The following is a 17,126-nucleotide window of genomic DNA, read 5'->3' as shown; positions in this document are numbered from 1 at the left end:
AAATGACGTTTGCGTTGGTGTCACCGTCTTGCATTCGTAAGGTCCCTATTCACTCGATGTGCGGCTAGTTATTGCTAGGACTTGCTAGCGAAATGCCTAAATACAGTGCTCGTCGGGCTCTTCTTTGGCAATTAATTGCGAAAAATAGAAAGAAAACACTCAAACACTGAGCATTTATGCAAATAGGCAATTCGCATTTCAATCATTTATATTTAGTGTTCATGAAACACGAAAAACACATTTCCATCACGCTGTGCGATGTCAGCAATGACTCTCGATAGCTCGCCATTTCTGGACGCAAAATTGTCTTTGTACAGCGCATGCTCGTCAGGGGGGGAAATAGCGTTTGGCAGATAGGGGAGTCGGTATTTTTGTGACTTTTGCGCAGTCCATCACATTTGAATCAATTATTTTGTAATTTGCATGATTTATGAATTGAGTCCAGCGCGTGTTTAGAACGGCGTTTGCTGTAACGCCGAACCACTGTCGCATTATCCGACTTGGCAAGTCGAACTTATGCTGGAGTCGAACCAATTAATTTGAGTCGAACTTAATTGCGGCAAACGTCGCACCATTCATGCGCCTATTTCAAAATTAATAGGTTCGACGAATTAAGTTCGACTAAGATTCGACGTTTGCCCTAGGCCTAAGATTCGACGTTTGCCCTAGGCCTTAGTCACTGTTTTTATAGTATTTGCAGCTGTTGCTCAAGTTGGGCCGCACATAAATACTATACATTATGCGTTTACTCTCCACCAAAAGAATGCGCCAGCTTAATCCTATATTTCTCTGGCAAAAATGCTCAGTACACCCCGAAAAGCTCGGATAATGCTGTTTATATATCTGTTTATTTATACTTCATCCAGTAGCGAGTTTTCATTGTAATTACAGCAACGTAAAATGAAATAACACTAACATCGTCTACAATACAGCAACTCGTCCCCAGTTTAGTAATTATCCCGTTCATATTTTGATTCTTACGAGGCTATGTTGGGGAATACTGATAATTTGAAAACTGTGAGGCTTATTTGATCAAGAAAATATATTTCGTACATATCAAAATTCGGGCCATTTTTATGTTTAAATTTGTCGTTGAAAATGTCCTCATATCTAAAACATTTTTACTACAATAAAAACTGTAACTTTAAACTTCAAACACTCTTCGTTTAGGATGCCGAAAATGAAAGAAATCGTTCAATCGTTTCTGCCAAAAAGCGCGAGTCCGAAAAATTTTACAGACGCGCCAATAATTAAACAGGTTCGGTCCACGTTAATACATCACGTCTTCTTATTTCGAAAGAGACATTACCGTCAACTGTTCGCTTCCGATCGCAGTGTTTCACGACCCCGTCCAACAGTCGTGTTCATGCGACGCTTAATTTTCCTCACATAGCCAGGATTAATGCTCAAATATTCTCGTCTCTACTTCTAACACTTCGTAACTCCTACCTGAACCCACGCGACTGTCATTAACAAAATAAATTACGTTTATATTCATTGCAAACGTAATACGCAAACACTTTTTAAACTACATCTAACAGAACCCGATCGAAGAAATCCGAGAAAACCGGAGAGACTTCGTGCCAGTTCAAGTTTAATTCCAAGTTAAAGATTCCTCTCTGACAGGCTTCGATGAACATCGACGCATGCAAGGGGGATAATTCACAATGAGCAATGCGTCCCAGTTTATGCCTTGTAACTCCACGTGGTTTTAGTAATAGACTTTTACGTTTGTCTCAAATCGAAACAATGTACACACATTTGAAATCAGACAAAACTAATCGCTTCATTCGGAATATTTACGGTTTTTCACAAGGCCGTAAATAGCATGAGGCAAGACGAAGCAAACGTATTTTCCAAATCAGAGGATTTTGCAATTGTGTTCTGACAGCTAAAAGCCCAAAAGGTGAGTGAATATAGGGGGAAATGCAAATCATTCGAGAGAGAAATTTCTTCAATACTAAATATGAGTGTAGTTCATGAAAACTGGTTCTTCAAATGTAGCTGGAATTGCGAGAACTTTATAAAGAAGTTTAAATGGTGAACTCGAAGAAATCCAAACCGGCTCAGCTCTGTTAAAGTCGAACTTTCCGTCGTCATACATCTGAAGCAATAGTCATAAGTTTTGGTTAATTAAAAATGGTGGAAGGCCTGCATAACTCGTACCCCATGTTCGCCTCTATTTCTTTCCGTCATTCGGGACCAATTCAGCTTCTTCTGTACCGATTTCTTGCGAGTCTACTTTGAACTGGGATATCATGGAAATGATAAACAATCTCAAATGGAATTGCGATGGTCATGTAGCGAGAAGAACAAATAACCGTTGGACAACCCGCATTACGTTCTGGACGCCCTGGGGACACACAAGGAACCGAAGAAGACCAAGGACGAGTTAGAGGAACGACCAAGATAGTTTCCTAAAGCACTGGCGCCGTGTCGCGAAAAACCTGGTCCAGTGGAGGTCAATGGGGAAGGCCTACGTCCAACGACGGACATTTAGCGCCTGAAACTACTACTACTACCACTTTGAACTGGCGGATTTGAATAGAGCCCTGTAGTGAACTCGTGTCGCTCTGAGTTTCAAATTAGGCGTTCAAACTTCATTTGTTTATGTGAATTATGAGTTCCGTGGCTTTCCGGCTTTCTCTTCATTTTCAATTTGCCCTCCCGTTCTGTTTGTTTTGCAATTACTGATGTTTCATATCCCGCAAGAAATATGGCGTTGCCATTCCCGGACACTGATGAAATCAACTAGAGAGTTAAACTGTGGTCCGGCCTGTCTTTTCGTATAATGACATAATCAAAACACAGTCGGCAGACTCAGGCATACAGAAAAAGAATAACGGAAAACCGTGATTTATCTCCCACAACCGGCAAACAACGTGGAGCCGCAAGGCCATGACAAAACACAGCCATAACCTAAACACACTTCAGCCGGCCTTCATTTATTTGTTGCATAGCTCTACAACAGGCTAAGACGTTAAAGAAAACGTAAAGAAAGGCGGAAAGGGTCAAAAACACATAGAAGCACAACATCTTACAACGAGAACTAATGTCCTGGCACGGCGTTGCAAAAATTACACGATAAAGCTTACTTGTACACGGCCTAAACAATAATTGAGAAGCCTTTCATTAAATAGATCTCAACAAGTAAGGCTGTAAGAAATACCACGCATTTAAACGATTCAAACTAAACCGTCAATAGATGAAATGGCCTAAGTGGTATAAGAATCAAAGACGCAAAACAAACAGAGGTAAGAATGATTGAATGGCGCTCCTCCACCACGTACACCCCAAAGTCGTAGAAACCGAGGGAGCGGGAAGGAAGTGCTGTTAGTAATACTTGTTTCAAAGATGAGCGAGTGTACATAATTTGTTTTAATACTTATAACTATTAAGCAATAAAAGGCTACCATTTTACGCTAGAGCAACACTGAGTTTTTTTGGAAATATCACTGAACGAAGAAGTGCCAAAAGAGGTTTTCCGAGCATCTAGATTTTGATATTGTCTGTGGGAGCATGCATGACTCCACATCCTCTAGAGACTAGCGACTTGGGTTCTAGGGGCAACGCTTGACGCGCCTCTTCTGAAAGTCCTGCCGCATGATAAGCCATCTATCAGTCTATAGATCAAAACTAATAAGCATTTTTACTTCCCTTAACTCACTAACGTATTTTTGTTTTCATCGTATCTAAGAAATCAATTAAATGAAATAAATTACATGCACGAGAACGGGATAGCTTAGGTGTTAAAGCGGCACGTTTATTTTCTATTTATAACCAGCTTTTCTGGCAAACTATTTTCTCATACAACAAGCAAATAAAAAAAATTCCTCTAGTTTGCAATTGTGTTTACTGAACATTTTCACTGAACTGGTTACATATAAAATGTCATATATAAAAAACAATAAATCATATATCATAAATGGACCATAGACGGAATTTATATTCAAACACGTGCAGGACTACCTTAGTCACTGTTTTTACAGTATTTGCAGCTTTTGGTCAAGTTGGGCCGCACATAAATACTATACATTATGTGTTTACTTTCGATTCCACCACAAAAATGCGCCAGCTTAATACTATATTTCTCTGACAAAAATGCTCATGTACACCCCGAAAAGCTCGGATAATGCTTTTTGTATATCTGTTTATTTATAACTCATTTGGTAGCATGTTTTCATTGTAATTACAGCAACGTACAATGAAATAACACTAACATCGTCTCCAATACAGCAACTCGTCCCCAGTTTAGTAATTATCCCGTTCATATTTTGATTCTTACGAGGCAAGGTTGGGGACTACTGATAATTAGAAAACTATGAGGCTTATTTGATCAAGAAAAATTATTTCGAACATATCAAAATTTGGGCCATTTTTATGTTTAAATTTGTCGTTGAAAATGTCCTCATATCTAAAACACTTTTACTACAACAAAAACTGTAACTTTAAAATTCAAACACACTTCGTTTAGGATGCCGAAAATGAAAGAAATCGTTTAAACGTTCCTGCCAAAAAGCGCGAGTCCGAAAAATTTTACAGACGCGCCAATAATTAAACAGGTTCGATCCACGTTAATACATCACGTCTTCTTATTTCGAAAGAGACATTACCGTCAGCCGTTCGCTTCCGATTGCAGTGTTTCACGATCCCGTCCAACAGTCGTGTTCATGCGACGCTTTATCTTCCTCACATACCCAGGATTAATGCTCAAATATTCTCGTCTCTACTTCTAACACTTCGTAACTCCTACCTGAACCCACACGACTGTCATTAACAAAATAAATTACGTTTATATTCATTGAAAACGTAATACGCAAACACTTTTTAAACTAGATCTAACAGAAGAAGATCGAAGAAATCCGAGAAAAGCGGAGAGACTTCGTGCCAGTTCAAGTTTAATTCAAAGTTAAGGATTCCTCTCTGAAAGTGGTTCGATGAACATCGACGCATGCAAGGGGGATAATTCACAATGAGCAATGCGTCCCAGTTTATGCCTTGTAACTCCACGTGGTTTTAGTAATAGACTTTTACGTTTGTCTCAAATCGAAACAATGTACACACACTTGAAATCAGATAAAACTAATCGCTTCATTCGGAATATTTACGGTTTTTCACAAGGCCGTAAATAGCATGAGGCAAGACGAAGCAAACGTATTTTCCAAATCAGAGGATTTTGCAATTGTGTTTTGACAGCTAAAAGCCCGAAAGGTCAGTGAATGTAGGGGAAAATTCAAATCATTTGAGAGAGAAATTTCTTTAATACTAAATATGAGTGTAGGTCATGAAAATTGGTTCTTCAAATGTAGCTGGAATTGCGAGAACTTTATAAAGAAGTTTACATGGTGAACTCGAAGAAATCCAAACCGGCTCAGCTCTGTTAAAGTCGAACTTTCCGTTGCCATACATCTGAAGCTATAGCCCGTAAATTTTGGTTAATTAAAAATGGTGGAAGGCCTGCATAACTCACACCCCATGTTCGCCTCTATTTATTTCCGTCATTCAGGACCAATTCAGCTTCTTCTGTACATTTATTGCGAGTTACTTTGAACTGAGATATCATGGAAACGATAAGCAAACTCAAATGGAATTGGGCTGGTCGTGTAGCCATAACCGTTGGACAACCCGCATTACGTTCTGGACGCCCCGGGGACACACAAGGAACCGAGGAAGACCAAGGACGAGATGGAGGGACGACTTAGATAGATTCCTAAAGCACTGGTACCGTGTCGTGCTTAACCTGGTCCAGTGGAGGTTAATGGGGAAGGCCTACGTCCAACGATGGACATTTAGCGCCTGAAACTGCTGCTACTACTGACCACTTTGAACTGAAGGATTTGAATAGAGCCCTGTAGTGAACTCGTGTCGCTAGCTCCAAATTAGGCGTTCAAATTTCATTTGTTTATGTGAATTATGAATTCCGTGGTTTTCCGGCTTTCTCTTCATTTTCAATTTGCCCTCCCGTTCTGTTTGTTTTGCAATTACTGATGTTTCATATCCCGCAAGAAATATGGCGTTGCCATTCCCGGCAACTGATGAAATCAACTAGAGAGTTTAACTGTGGTCCGGCCTGTCTTTTCGTATAATGACATATTCAAAACACAGTCGGCAGACTCAGGCATACAGAAAAAGAATAACGGAAAACCGTGATTTATCTCCCACAACCGGCAAACAACGTGGAGCCGCAAGGCCATGACAAAACACAGCCATAACCTAAACACACTTCAGCCGGCCTTCATTTATTTGTTGCATAGCTCTACAACAGGCTAAGACGTTAAAGAAAACGTGAAGAAAGGCGGAAAGGGTTAAAAACACATAGAAGCACAACATCTTACAACGAGAACTAATGTCCTGGCACGGCGTTGCAAAAATTACACGATAAAGCTTACTTGTACACGGCCCAAACAATAATTGAGAAGCCTTTCATTAAATAGATTTCAACAAGTAAGGCTGTAAGAAATACCACGCATTTAAACGATTCAAACTAAACCGTCAATAGATGAAATGGCCTAAGTGGTATAAGAACCAAAGACGCAAAACAAACAGAGGTAAGAATGATTGAATGCCGCTCCCCCACCACGTACACCCCAAAGTCGTAGAAACCGAGGGAATCAAAGGCGCAAAACAAACAGAACAAAAGGTAAGGCGAAGGCGGTCCGTGGGGATGTTGAGACGTGTTCAGTGTACAAGAGTGACCGGGCCTGCACGATTCCCTGTGTGTGTTTTAGCCTTTTTTATAATTTGGTTCTCACGAGTATATCTTTGATTGATCGCCCTCTTTTGTAAGATATTGGACGAGTCTTTGTTAATTTTTTTTGAGCAATGGTTGTTGCTCTATTAAGTGCCAGTCTTTCAAGAGGATTTGTTTTAAGTTTGGCACTGCTGGGTGGTACTGTGTAACGAAAGGCAAGATTCGTTTCGTTTGTTCTGAGAAGTCTCAGAGCCTGGCCTTTAATGAAGCCTTTTTTGACCTCTGATGGGTGGCACGAAGAGAAGTGCGTATGTTGAAATGTTTCAGTAGGTTTGAAGTGCGTACGTACATCAAGAACTGAATTGCTCCTGAATCTTTCACCTTTATAAATGTTTGTATCCAGAAATGTCGTTTCTGTTTCTGAAATTTCAGCTGCAAATTTAATTGTCGGGTGGTGTTTGTTTGCTTGCTCAATGAACTGGAGCATCTCCTCTCTGTTTAGAGTCCAGAGTCGCGAGTCAAATATCCCTCGCTTTTACCGACACTGAGGTGAATAATTGTTTTAGGATATACCACAGAAGCTGAATAACTAGCGGACCAAAAAATAATTTTATTTCTGACAATATACCGACAATAGGTATATGAATCTTTTATAATGTCGCGCGACACGCGGTAAGCGATTTCTTATTGTAGAAAGTTCCGTCTCGCTTTCTTTCAGACTAATAAAACTTTTGGAGACAGTTGTTTAGTTCCTACAGTGTCATTTCTTCAATTTTTCTGTGAAACTCGTCTTGTTGTTAAAATTATTCTTAAAAAAATTAGATGTTTCATTGTTTTTTTATTGTAATTTTAATGCTCACCTCCACTTCGGTGAATAATTAAAAAAACAATTACCTCCAGTTTCTTCAGGCAATCTATAAAATTTCTTTTCAACGACCTAACGGAGAAAACTTATGTGTTTTAGATCGTTTCTATTTCATCTTATTTTCTTTCGTTTCCTTGTTTCTGTATTTTTTTTGTTGTTGTTTTTTTGTTTTTGCATCCCATGAAGCGGGCTCTATCAACCAGCATACTGATAGCTGTCAAATTCATAGTCCCTTATGAAATGATAACAACCGTATCTCATTTTAAGTTAGATTTCTTGATGCTATGACATTTTGCTTTGCTCTTGATCCTTCAGAAAGAAAGCTAATCGTCCAGTTTCAAGGCAGTGGCGAAAAGATAAACTAAATCGAGTTATAATTGGTGCAATGAGCCAGGAACGATGTCCTCTTTAACAAAGAAACTAGTTAAAGAGATAGGAATTGAGTCGGCTCTCCTCGTTTCCTTAAAAGAGAAGGGTTTCCATCCAGATGTTGCGCAGTTCATAGAATAAACCTCTTATTGTATTCTCTTATTCCTGCCTTGCTCTTTTCTTTAGATTATTTGTGATACTTTAGTTCGCCGGTTCTTGGTCGACTCGGCCGGAATTTTTGAACTACATGAAGCTCAATGAAAGAGCGACTAGTAGGTCGCAGGTTATAGGTATTTTAGTAAAAACATTTAAAAGGGGTATTATCTACTCATACAACTTCGTTGAATGTCTCCTGTTCTGCAGCTTATCAAGTGAAAAAATAAAAGCAAAATCGTATGTGAGGTTTGAATGGATGCTTTTGTTAATGGCATCGACGGTTCCCCTCCATTCTGACACTTTCATGGGTAGATGCCCAAAACGAGGCTAATATTTTCGCGCCTCTTTTTTTCCACGGTCACCAGTCGGCTTTCATGTGCATTCGTGGTCGCGTTTCTCAGAAAAAATGGTTTGCAAAATTGTTTTGCTATCCGCTTTTTTTTTTTTTTTTTCTTTCTTTTCTGTTGAAAAGTTGTGAACTCAAGTCAAGTCAGCTCTCGAGGAAAACAAAGCCAACCGCTATATTTTGTTCCTTCTTGAATTGGGTATTTTATCTACTTTTCAATTTACATAAATTTCAATTATTACGTTTACCGCGATCGAAGGTTTCTTTTCTGGTGTCTCTTATCTCTAGGATAAGTGCTTCAAGAGCTCTGCTGCGTTGTCTTTCATGGTTCAGGTCTGTCAATTTGATCTTCTTATCGTAGCTAGCGCTAGCGCCGAACGGCAGACTCAGTAATTTTTACAGTATTCTTCCCCGCTTGGTTTATTTCAAATTTTTAAATCTCCACGGCATCTAAAGCTAGGATTACAATGCTCTTTTTTCTGGGCTACTAGTATGCTTGCTTTTTTTATTCTTGCTTCTGGTTGTGAGGTTTTTCATCACTGTTTTCATGTTGTTGTTTATTTCGCGGTGGTAAGAAATTTTCAATAAAATTTGCTGGTAAAATGTTTAAACCTGCTAGCTCGTCTACTTCATCAATGGTAGGTACTTTATGGACCTTTTGCATTTTCTTTGTTTTGACGTAAAAATTAAAGCCAAAAATTCAAATAACCCACCCCGAGAAAAAATTTGCCTTCGGATATTACCATGGCTACAGTTTGACTGAAGTAAGAATTTCTCTTTCAATCAGCGCACGATTTGTACTTTATCCTTTTAATCGCTCCACAAAATGTTTGTATCGCGATAAATAAGTAAACTCGATTTTGAGACAACATTACGGCTTTATAATGACGGCATTGGAAGAAGATATATTCCGTATTGGGCTCCGTCGTTTCGCGATTCCACCCAATTCGGAATATATTTTCTCCCAACGTCGTCATTATAAAGCCGTAATGTCGTCTCAAAGTCGAATTTAGTTTATTATAGTTTTACGTACACTGCTTCCAAATCGTTTTCCCCGGATGGTTGTGTTGAAGTTAGCTTGTAGATATCATTTGTTTAACAAATAGAGTTTGAGAGCAGTTTATTGTAAGCGAAAACAACCAAGACCAGAAAATGCTGATAAGTTTTCGTAGCTCATGATAACCTGTTTGTAAAAAAAACTGACCACGTGACCATGGTTAATCTACATATGGCCCTTGCCGTTTTCAATTTCTTAGTAAAATTAAGTAGTTTTGCGTTAGCATCAAAGCCGAGTATTATTTAGCACAACGCTCATCTATACTATGTACCCATTTTTTTTTCTGATCAACAGAAAGTCAACCAAGGAATATTGATGCATATGTATTGAAACATTATAGTACAATTTACAATTTGTAGGTTAAAAAGATGTTATGTACAAGACAGTTATTGAAACCAATGCAACAAGACACCTGAAGGCGTTCACGGGGGATGGTTTGGTCGTTGTAAGTCATGGCTACCCACAGCCCCAATCTGCCCCCCTTCATGGTTCCCTTTAGTGCTTTTATATACACTACAGAGTTAAGTCTCTGATCCATCACTTAAGATTGCTTAGTCAACACGTTTTATCAATGAAAATACTCAGATCTAGGAAAAAAGACAAAAAAAAGCTTTTCTAAGTGGAAACTTAATTCAGATAAGTGTTTCTGTATATTTAAAAAACACACGCGTACAAATTTCGCTTACCCGTGCGATTTGAAAGAATTGCGAGTCAAATTTAAAACAAACATATTATTGACCCGTGCGGAGCACGCTTTTCCAAACATCCTCGAAAACTGTTAGGAATACGAAAAATTAGTCAATCAAAAAAGTATTTTAGTAAAACTTAGTGACCAAACCTTTCGTTTTTTGTGAGGTGGATTTTTAGCAGCGCTCAAGCATTTTTGACCAAGTCTACAACGCCAGTGATGATTTCAGCTGTCTCCACGCCTTGAGATACCACAATCTGTCCCTCAAAGCGTAATTTCTTCGCCGTGAACTCTCTCCAATTTCCACACTTGAAACTGTCGAGTACTTCTTAGAAGTTAGTTTTTGTTCGATTTACCGTTTCAAAAATGTTTTATTCTTTCTGAAAAAAGGCATATTAGAGTCTGAGGCGTAAACAACTTGACCACCATTTTGAAAGATCTTTTTCGGGTAGGAGAAAAGCCTTCCTTTCTAGACCCCACTAAGACCTGTAAATATACGCGCAGATAATGGTTTTGATTGGGCGGTTATTACTGAAGATAATTAGAACAATAAATGACAAAATGTCCCTTCTACGGGAGAACATGGTTTGAAACCAGATTTAATGAATAAATAAATTAAAAGAACTGCAATTTTTGTCTACGATGAAGTAAGGAATTCCACCGAAAACCTCAAAGCGGTCTGTCACAGGCAGCCCGCGTAACAATCCTTTATGGGTTTTTTTCCATAACATACATGTACAATAGTTGCTCTATTTTTGGACAACCATATTTATCAGTCACAGATAAAATGCACAGATAATGCGATGGGCTAAACCTATCTTGAATATTATCCAGATGTATCATTATTTCACTGCGGCCAACCTCGTTGAATACCGTGTTCGCCTTTAATTACTAGCTTTAATTTTCTTGTCCCAAACTCTTAGCCTCTCCATCTCCGGGGGACGATACTTAGGTATATTAGTGACGGGAATGTGCAAAGACCTCTTCTGCATTAAATATGTTTGGTAAGTACTTTTTGGGGGGGGTGGGGGGGGGGTGGGTTGACAACAAGCGAAACCTAGAAGGGCTCTCATTTTTATGTAAAACAATCCTATTAGATTTGATTTTAATTTTTTTATTATTATTATTATTATTATTATTATTATTATTATTATTATTATTATTATTATTATTATTATTGTTATTGTTTTATTTTCAATGGGACTTTTTTGGTCAGGGCCTAGCCTAATACGACTTTTTTTGGATCTAGCAATTTTGTGAAGCACATCCCTGTCACTAATATACCTGAGTGCCCCCCCCCCCCCCCCCTGACAACTCATACATTCATACATGGCAATTTATTCTTTGCGTTTGGAAAATTAAATTATATAATTATAATAACGAAAAATAACATAAACAAGAAACGACACCAGGTGATGTTCAAAGATTGAAATTGAAGTTGAAGAAGCGATACGAAGAATAGAAATGCACAGTACTAACAAAATAGAATGTTTGAAACAAACCAGGGGAGACCGTGTTACGAACTGAAGGGGATTGAGAGGGACAACAATACCACACCCGAAGCTGAAGAGAGTAGGGCATTCTGAAATGAAATCTGGAAGAAAAGCACAGAACATAACGATAGGCCGGAATGGTTGTCATAGCTGGAGGCTGACCTTACTAATTTTGAGAAGAAATAAAGTGAAGTCAGAACTGATTAAGTAACAAATAAGGAAAATTCACAACTGGGAATCACTAGGCCCAGACGGATCCAAGAATGTTGACTTAAGAACGTTCCCTCACTGAAGAAACGGATTACAAGTCAGTTGAATAACTGCTTACAACAGAATTCGGTCACCAGATTGGATGACAAAAGGAAGGAAGGTGCTAGAAATGAAGGATAAACATAAGGGGGCCCTAGTAACCAACCTCAGACCAATAACCTGGTTATCGGTTATGTGGAAGCTGCTCACAGCTAATTGGATTGTCTCCTTCAATCAGTTGGAGTGGTTAGCGAGGATATCCGAAAGGACAATAAATAAATTACGATCCCGTCGAATAATACGCCGTATAAAGTATACGTCACAAAATCTTAGCAGCCATGTTCATCTAAATGGTAAGCCAAGCAAGCAAATTCAGGTCGCACCGAATAATGTGCCCAATCTTGTACACTTCACAAAATCGTACCAGTCATGCCCATCTAAATTGCTAAGAAAGCTGTCAACTTTGAACGTGACAATGGCGAAAGTGTTTGGTCTCCTATATGTTGTTCCTGCTTTGTCTAACAGCTTGTCTTCTATCTGATTGCGAGGCAATATGCCCGAGTTGACAACCTTAACTACAAGGCAAGCGATTGTCTTTAGTTTCTTCCCAGTCGCCAAACAATGAATAAATAAACCCTCATCTTGGAAGCACTGTTTTGTGCCTCATATTTTAAAAAGATTAGCCGTGACACGAGCTTCGTCCCGTGATTTTGTGTGTTGTTCCTGTTTTGCCCAACAGCATGTCTGGTTTTTGATTCCGAGGCGATATGCGCGCGATAGCACGCGTACGCTTACCGATTGATGGCAAGACATCCAGTGAAAAAGGTGAGCAATCATCACCAGTCGCAAGACAATGAAGAGATTAACAGTGATCTTGGTAGCACTGGACAGTCATTTTCGAAAACAGTTAACCATGACGGCAGCTTCGTTCTGTGATATTTTGTTTGAAATCAGTTGAGTGTTTTTCGAATGGGCATCGATCGGCAAAGTTCGCCGATTGATACGTCGTTCTGCCACAAGCCAAGTGAGCACATTCAGGTCTTGCCAAACAATGCCGGCCCCGCATCTTGTATACGTCACAAAAATCTAAATGGCAAAGAAAGCTGTCAACTTTAAACGTGACGATGGTGAAAGCGGTTTGGCCTTGTGTGTAGTTCCTGCTTTTCCTAACAGCATGTCTGGTTTCTGATTCCGAGGCAATATACCCGACATAGCACCCTTACCGATTGACGACACTGAGACGTCCAGTTAAAAAGATCGATAAGCGATCACCATTAGTGTTTTCACCCAATCTCAAGACAAATCATCATTGATCTTGGTAGCCGATTGAAAAGTCGATCTGCTGTAAGCCATGCGAGGAAATTCATTAGTTTTCACCAATCGAAAGACAATGAAGAAATCAACATTGATCTTGGTAGCACTGGTCAGTAACTTTATTTCTAAAGACGGTTACCAGTGACAGCAACTTTGTTCCATGATATTCTGTTTGAACTTTGAAGGCTTTTCCACAGTGTCGATTGGCAGAATTCGCCGATTGACAAGTCTATCTGCGCGAGCCATGCGAGCAAACTCAAGTCTCGCCGAATAACACACCGAATCTTTGTATACGTCACAAAATTTTACCAGCCATTCCAACTAATTCGCCAAGAAGGCTGTCAACTTTGGAAGTGACGATGGCGAAAGTTTTTTGGCTCCGTATGTTGTTCCTGCTTTGTCTATCAGCATGTCTGGTTTTTCATTTCGAGATAATAGAGAGGTTAAGCATGACGTTTACGGCAAACGGCAAAAGTGAGATTCGCGTTTATATTTTCTTGAAATAAAGAGTACAAAGATGAGAATAGCGCAAACTAATTCTGACCTTTGATGCTAAAGCAAAAGTACTCGATTTGACAGAGAAACTGAAAACAGCATGCGGCAAATATAGCATAAACATGGTCACGTGGTCATATCTCACGTTTGCCGTTTGCCGTAAACGTCATGCTTAACCTTTCTAATATGCTCGGGATGGCACCCTCACCGATTGATGGTAAGACGTCCAGTGAAAAAAGGGTAGCGATCATTATTAGTTTTTACCAGTCGCAAGACAAAGAGGAATAAACACTGATCTTGGTAGAAGTGGTCAGTAACTTCATTTTTAAGATGGTTAGCCCTGACGGCAGCTTCATTCCGTGATATTTTGTTTTTACTTCGAGTGCTTTTCCACTGGACATCCATCGGCAGAGTTAGCCGATTGATAAGTCGATCGGCTCCAAGCCAGGTGAGCAAATTCAGGTCTCACCGAATAATGCGGCATCTTGTGGTCGTCACAAAATTTTAGCAACCACGCCCTTCTAAATTGTTAACTTCAAAGGTGGTATAAATGGATTTAGTGTCGTGTGTTGTTCCTGCTTTCTCGAACAGCATGTCTGGTTTTTGATTCCGAGGCAATATGCCCAGAATGACAAACTTACCGATTGATGGCTAGACGTCCAGTGAAAAGGCAAGCGATCATCATTAGATTTCACCCAGTCGCGAGACAGTGAAGATACAAAACGCTGATCTTCGTAGCACTGGGCAGTAACTTGAACTTTTAAAACAGTTAGCCTTGACGGCAGTTTCTTTCCATGATATTTTGTGTTTACTTCGCGTTCCTTTCCACTCATCGATCAGCAGGGTTCGATGATTGATACATCAACCTTCCGCAAGCCAAGCGAGCAAATTCAGGTCGCGTCCAATAATGCGCCGCATCTTGTATACGTCACAAAATCTCAGCAAACACGCCCACCGAAATTGTTAAGTAAGCTGTCAACTTTGGACATGACCATGGCGAAATAGATTTTGCTTCTTTTGTCGTTCCTGCTTTGCCTAACAGCATGTCTGGTTTGTGATTTCGAGGCAATTTAACCGGGATGGTACCCTTTCCGATGCATGACTAGACGTCCGGTGAAAAAAGTTAGCGATCATCATTAGCTTTTAGTCAGTCGCAAGACAATGAAGAAAAAACACTGATCTTGGTAGTGCTGGTCATTAACTTAATTTTTTAAACGGTTCGCCGGCCATGACGGTAGCTTCTTTCGTCTTTCCTGCTTTGTCTAACAGCATGTCTGGATTCTGATTCTGAGGCAATATGCGCGGGATGGAACCTTTACCTATTGGTGGCAAGACGTCCAGTGAAAAAGGTAAGCAATCATCATTAGCTTTCATCCAGTCGCGAGACAATGAAGAAATAAACACTGATGGTGGTAAACTGTTTAGTAACTTCATTTCTTTAAAACGGTTAGCCCTGACTGCAAGTTCTTTCCGTGATATCAATCCGAAGAATTCGAAAATTGATAAGTCAATCAGGAGGCTGTTATGGGATTTTACCATACCAACCGATTATGAAATCCATCATCATTGGCTTGATACAAGTCTTCATGAAAAGCCCAACTACAAAGTATGAATGAATGAATTTCTTATATACCGCACATATCACCAAGTCTCATGGCGGTTTACAATTCTATGGGGTGAGGTCGGACGTCAGCAGGCGAAGGCGCCTCTGGCAGCCGCTATCGGTCCATATTAGATCTCACCCACTCACCCACCCACTTAACCCAAGCATGACTGTGAAAGATAGAAGGCCAGGCCACAACACCGGGAACTACGTCCCTACTCTTGCGAACAGTGTGTGGGTTCTTTAACGTCCCACAAAGAATCATGGACAAGGGTTGTGAGACGGGACCTACGATTTATCGTCCTTATCCGAGAAGACTAGAAAGTCTAACCAAAGTACTAATCATAGACACTGTAGTGCCTAGCGATGGCGACTTTGAAAGCAAAGAGAGAGAGAGGGAGAGAGAGAGAGAGAGAGAGAGAGAGAGAGAGAGAGAGAGAAAAGAAAGGAAAATAGCAAGATCTAGGAAGACATATAGCTGGACTTTGGAGAGCAAAGGCAAAAGTAGTACCAGTCGTTGTGGGAGTTCTGGGTGTGATACCGAAGAACTTGAATAATGACTTGAAGGAGATATGAATTCCAAACAGTCAGAACTCTACAGAAATCTGATCTTGTTGGAACGACTCCAATTTTTAGAAATGTCCATAAAGTGTAAGGTCTCGGGACGGGACCCGACTAACAATAAACTTTCTTTCCAGGACAATGAACGCCTGTAAAAACGTATGTGCAATAATAATAATAATAATAATGATAATAATAATAATAATAATAATAATAATAATAATAATAAAAATAATAATAATGATAGTAATAATAATAATAATAATAATAATAATAATAATAATAATGATAAAACAAATATTTTGAGAGCCTATATCTCACTAGAGCAATTTTGTACTGTTATCACTGGGATCCTTAAACATAACAAAATTAAGAGATGTAAACTAATTCTAAAATGCTTAGTAACTTGAAATATCAAATTTGATTAGAAAAATTATTCATAGTGTGAAATATTTCTTCAAATGTTACTTGAAAAAACTCTTGATTTAAATTTTATATCCTTAATGTTTTTTTGTTTTGTTTTTGTTTTTGCATCCTGACAACCTTTTTCGACTAAACCTGTGATGACAATCAAGGAACATGCATTATTCGACTATAAAAAATAAATATTGTCATACCAGCTTCCACCTGCAGAGTTCAATTAATGAATATTTAATAAATCCCAACTTCCTGGAACGTGACACCACATCAGTTAGTTCCGTGGATTAAGTATGTTCATCACTCTTTTGTTAAGGCTAAAGTAGGTTTATGTGGTACAGCCAAATGACAACTCTCTCACAGAGTCTAAGGACATGTGCTAGCCAATCGATTGTGACTTATGCATGGCTCCACCCAACACATACAGCCATGCACACCATGCTCGCAACAAATCGAGGTACCTTGAGACTGGGCATCAACTGCCACTCATCCGTTGAGGGATTCTGTGCTTCACAGCAGCTGAGGTCAACATTATAATCCCCTTGTCTGTAATGTAAACCTTGCCTTTCATATCTGCACCAAAAGCACTTTATCTTCTGTCACTGGAAGCCGCAGCTTTCTTCCACTCATTATTACTGGGACCAAATCTTGATATTGTTCACAAGACATTTCCATGTCCTTTTTCACCTATTATGTACCTATACTGTTCATCAGTCACAAGTCAAATTTAGACCCAAATGCATGACATTGAGTCGCCCCCTAGGAGTTGGAAGCTGGTATGTTGTGTTCCATTGCCACTGACTCACCCAGCTTATGGGATTG

Source organism: Pavona decussata, unplaced genomic scaffold, assembly GCF_977016875.1.
Source record: "Pavona decussata unplaced genomic scaffold, jaPavDecu1.1 SCAFFOLD_71, whole genome shotgun sequence".
Lineage (NCBI taxonomy): Eukaryota > Metazoa > Cnidaria > Anthozoa > Scleractinia > Agariciidae > Pavona > Pavona decussata.
Note: the sequence above shows the minus strand (reverse complement) of the source record.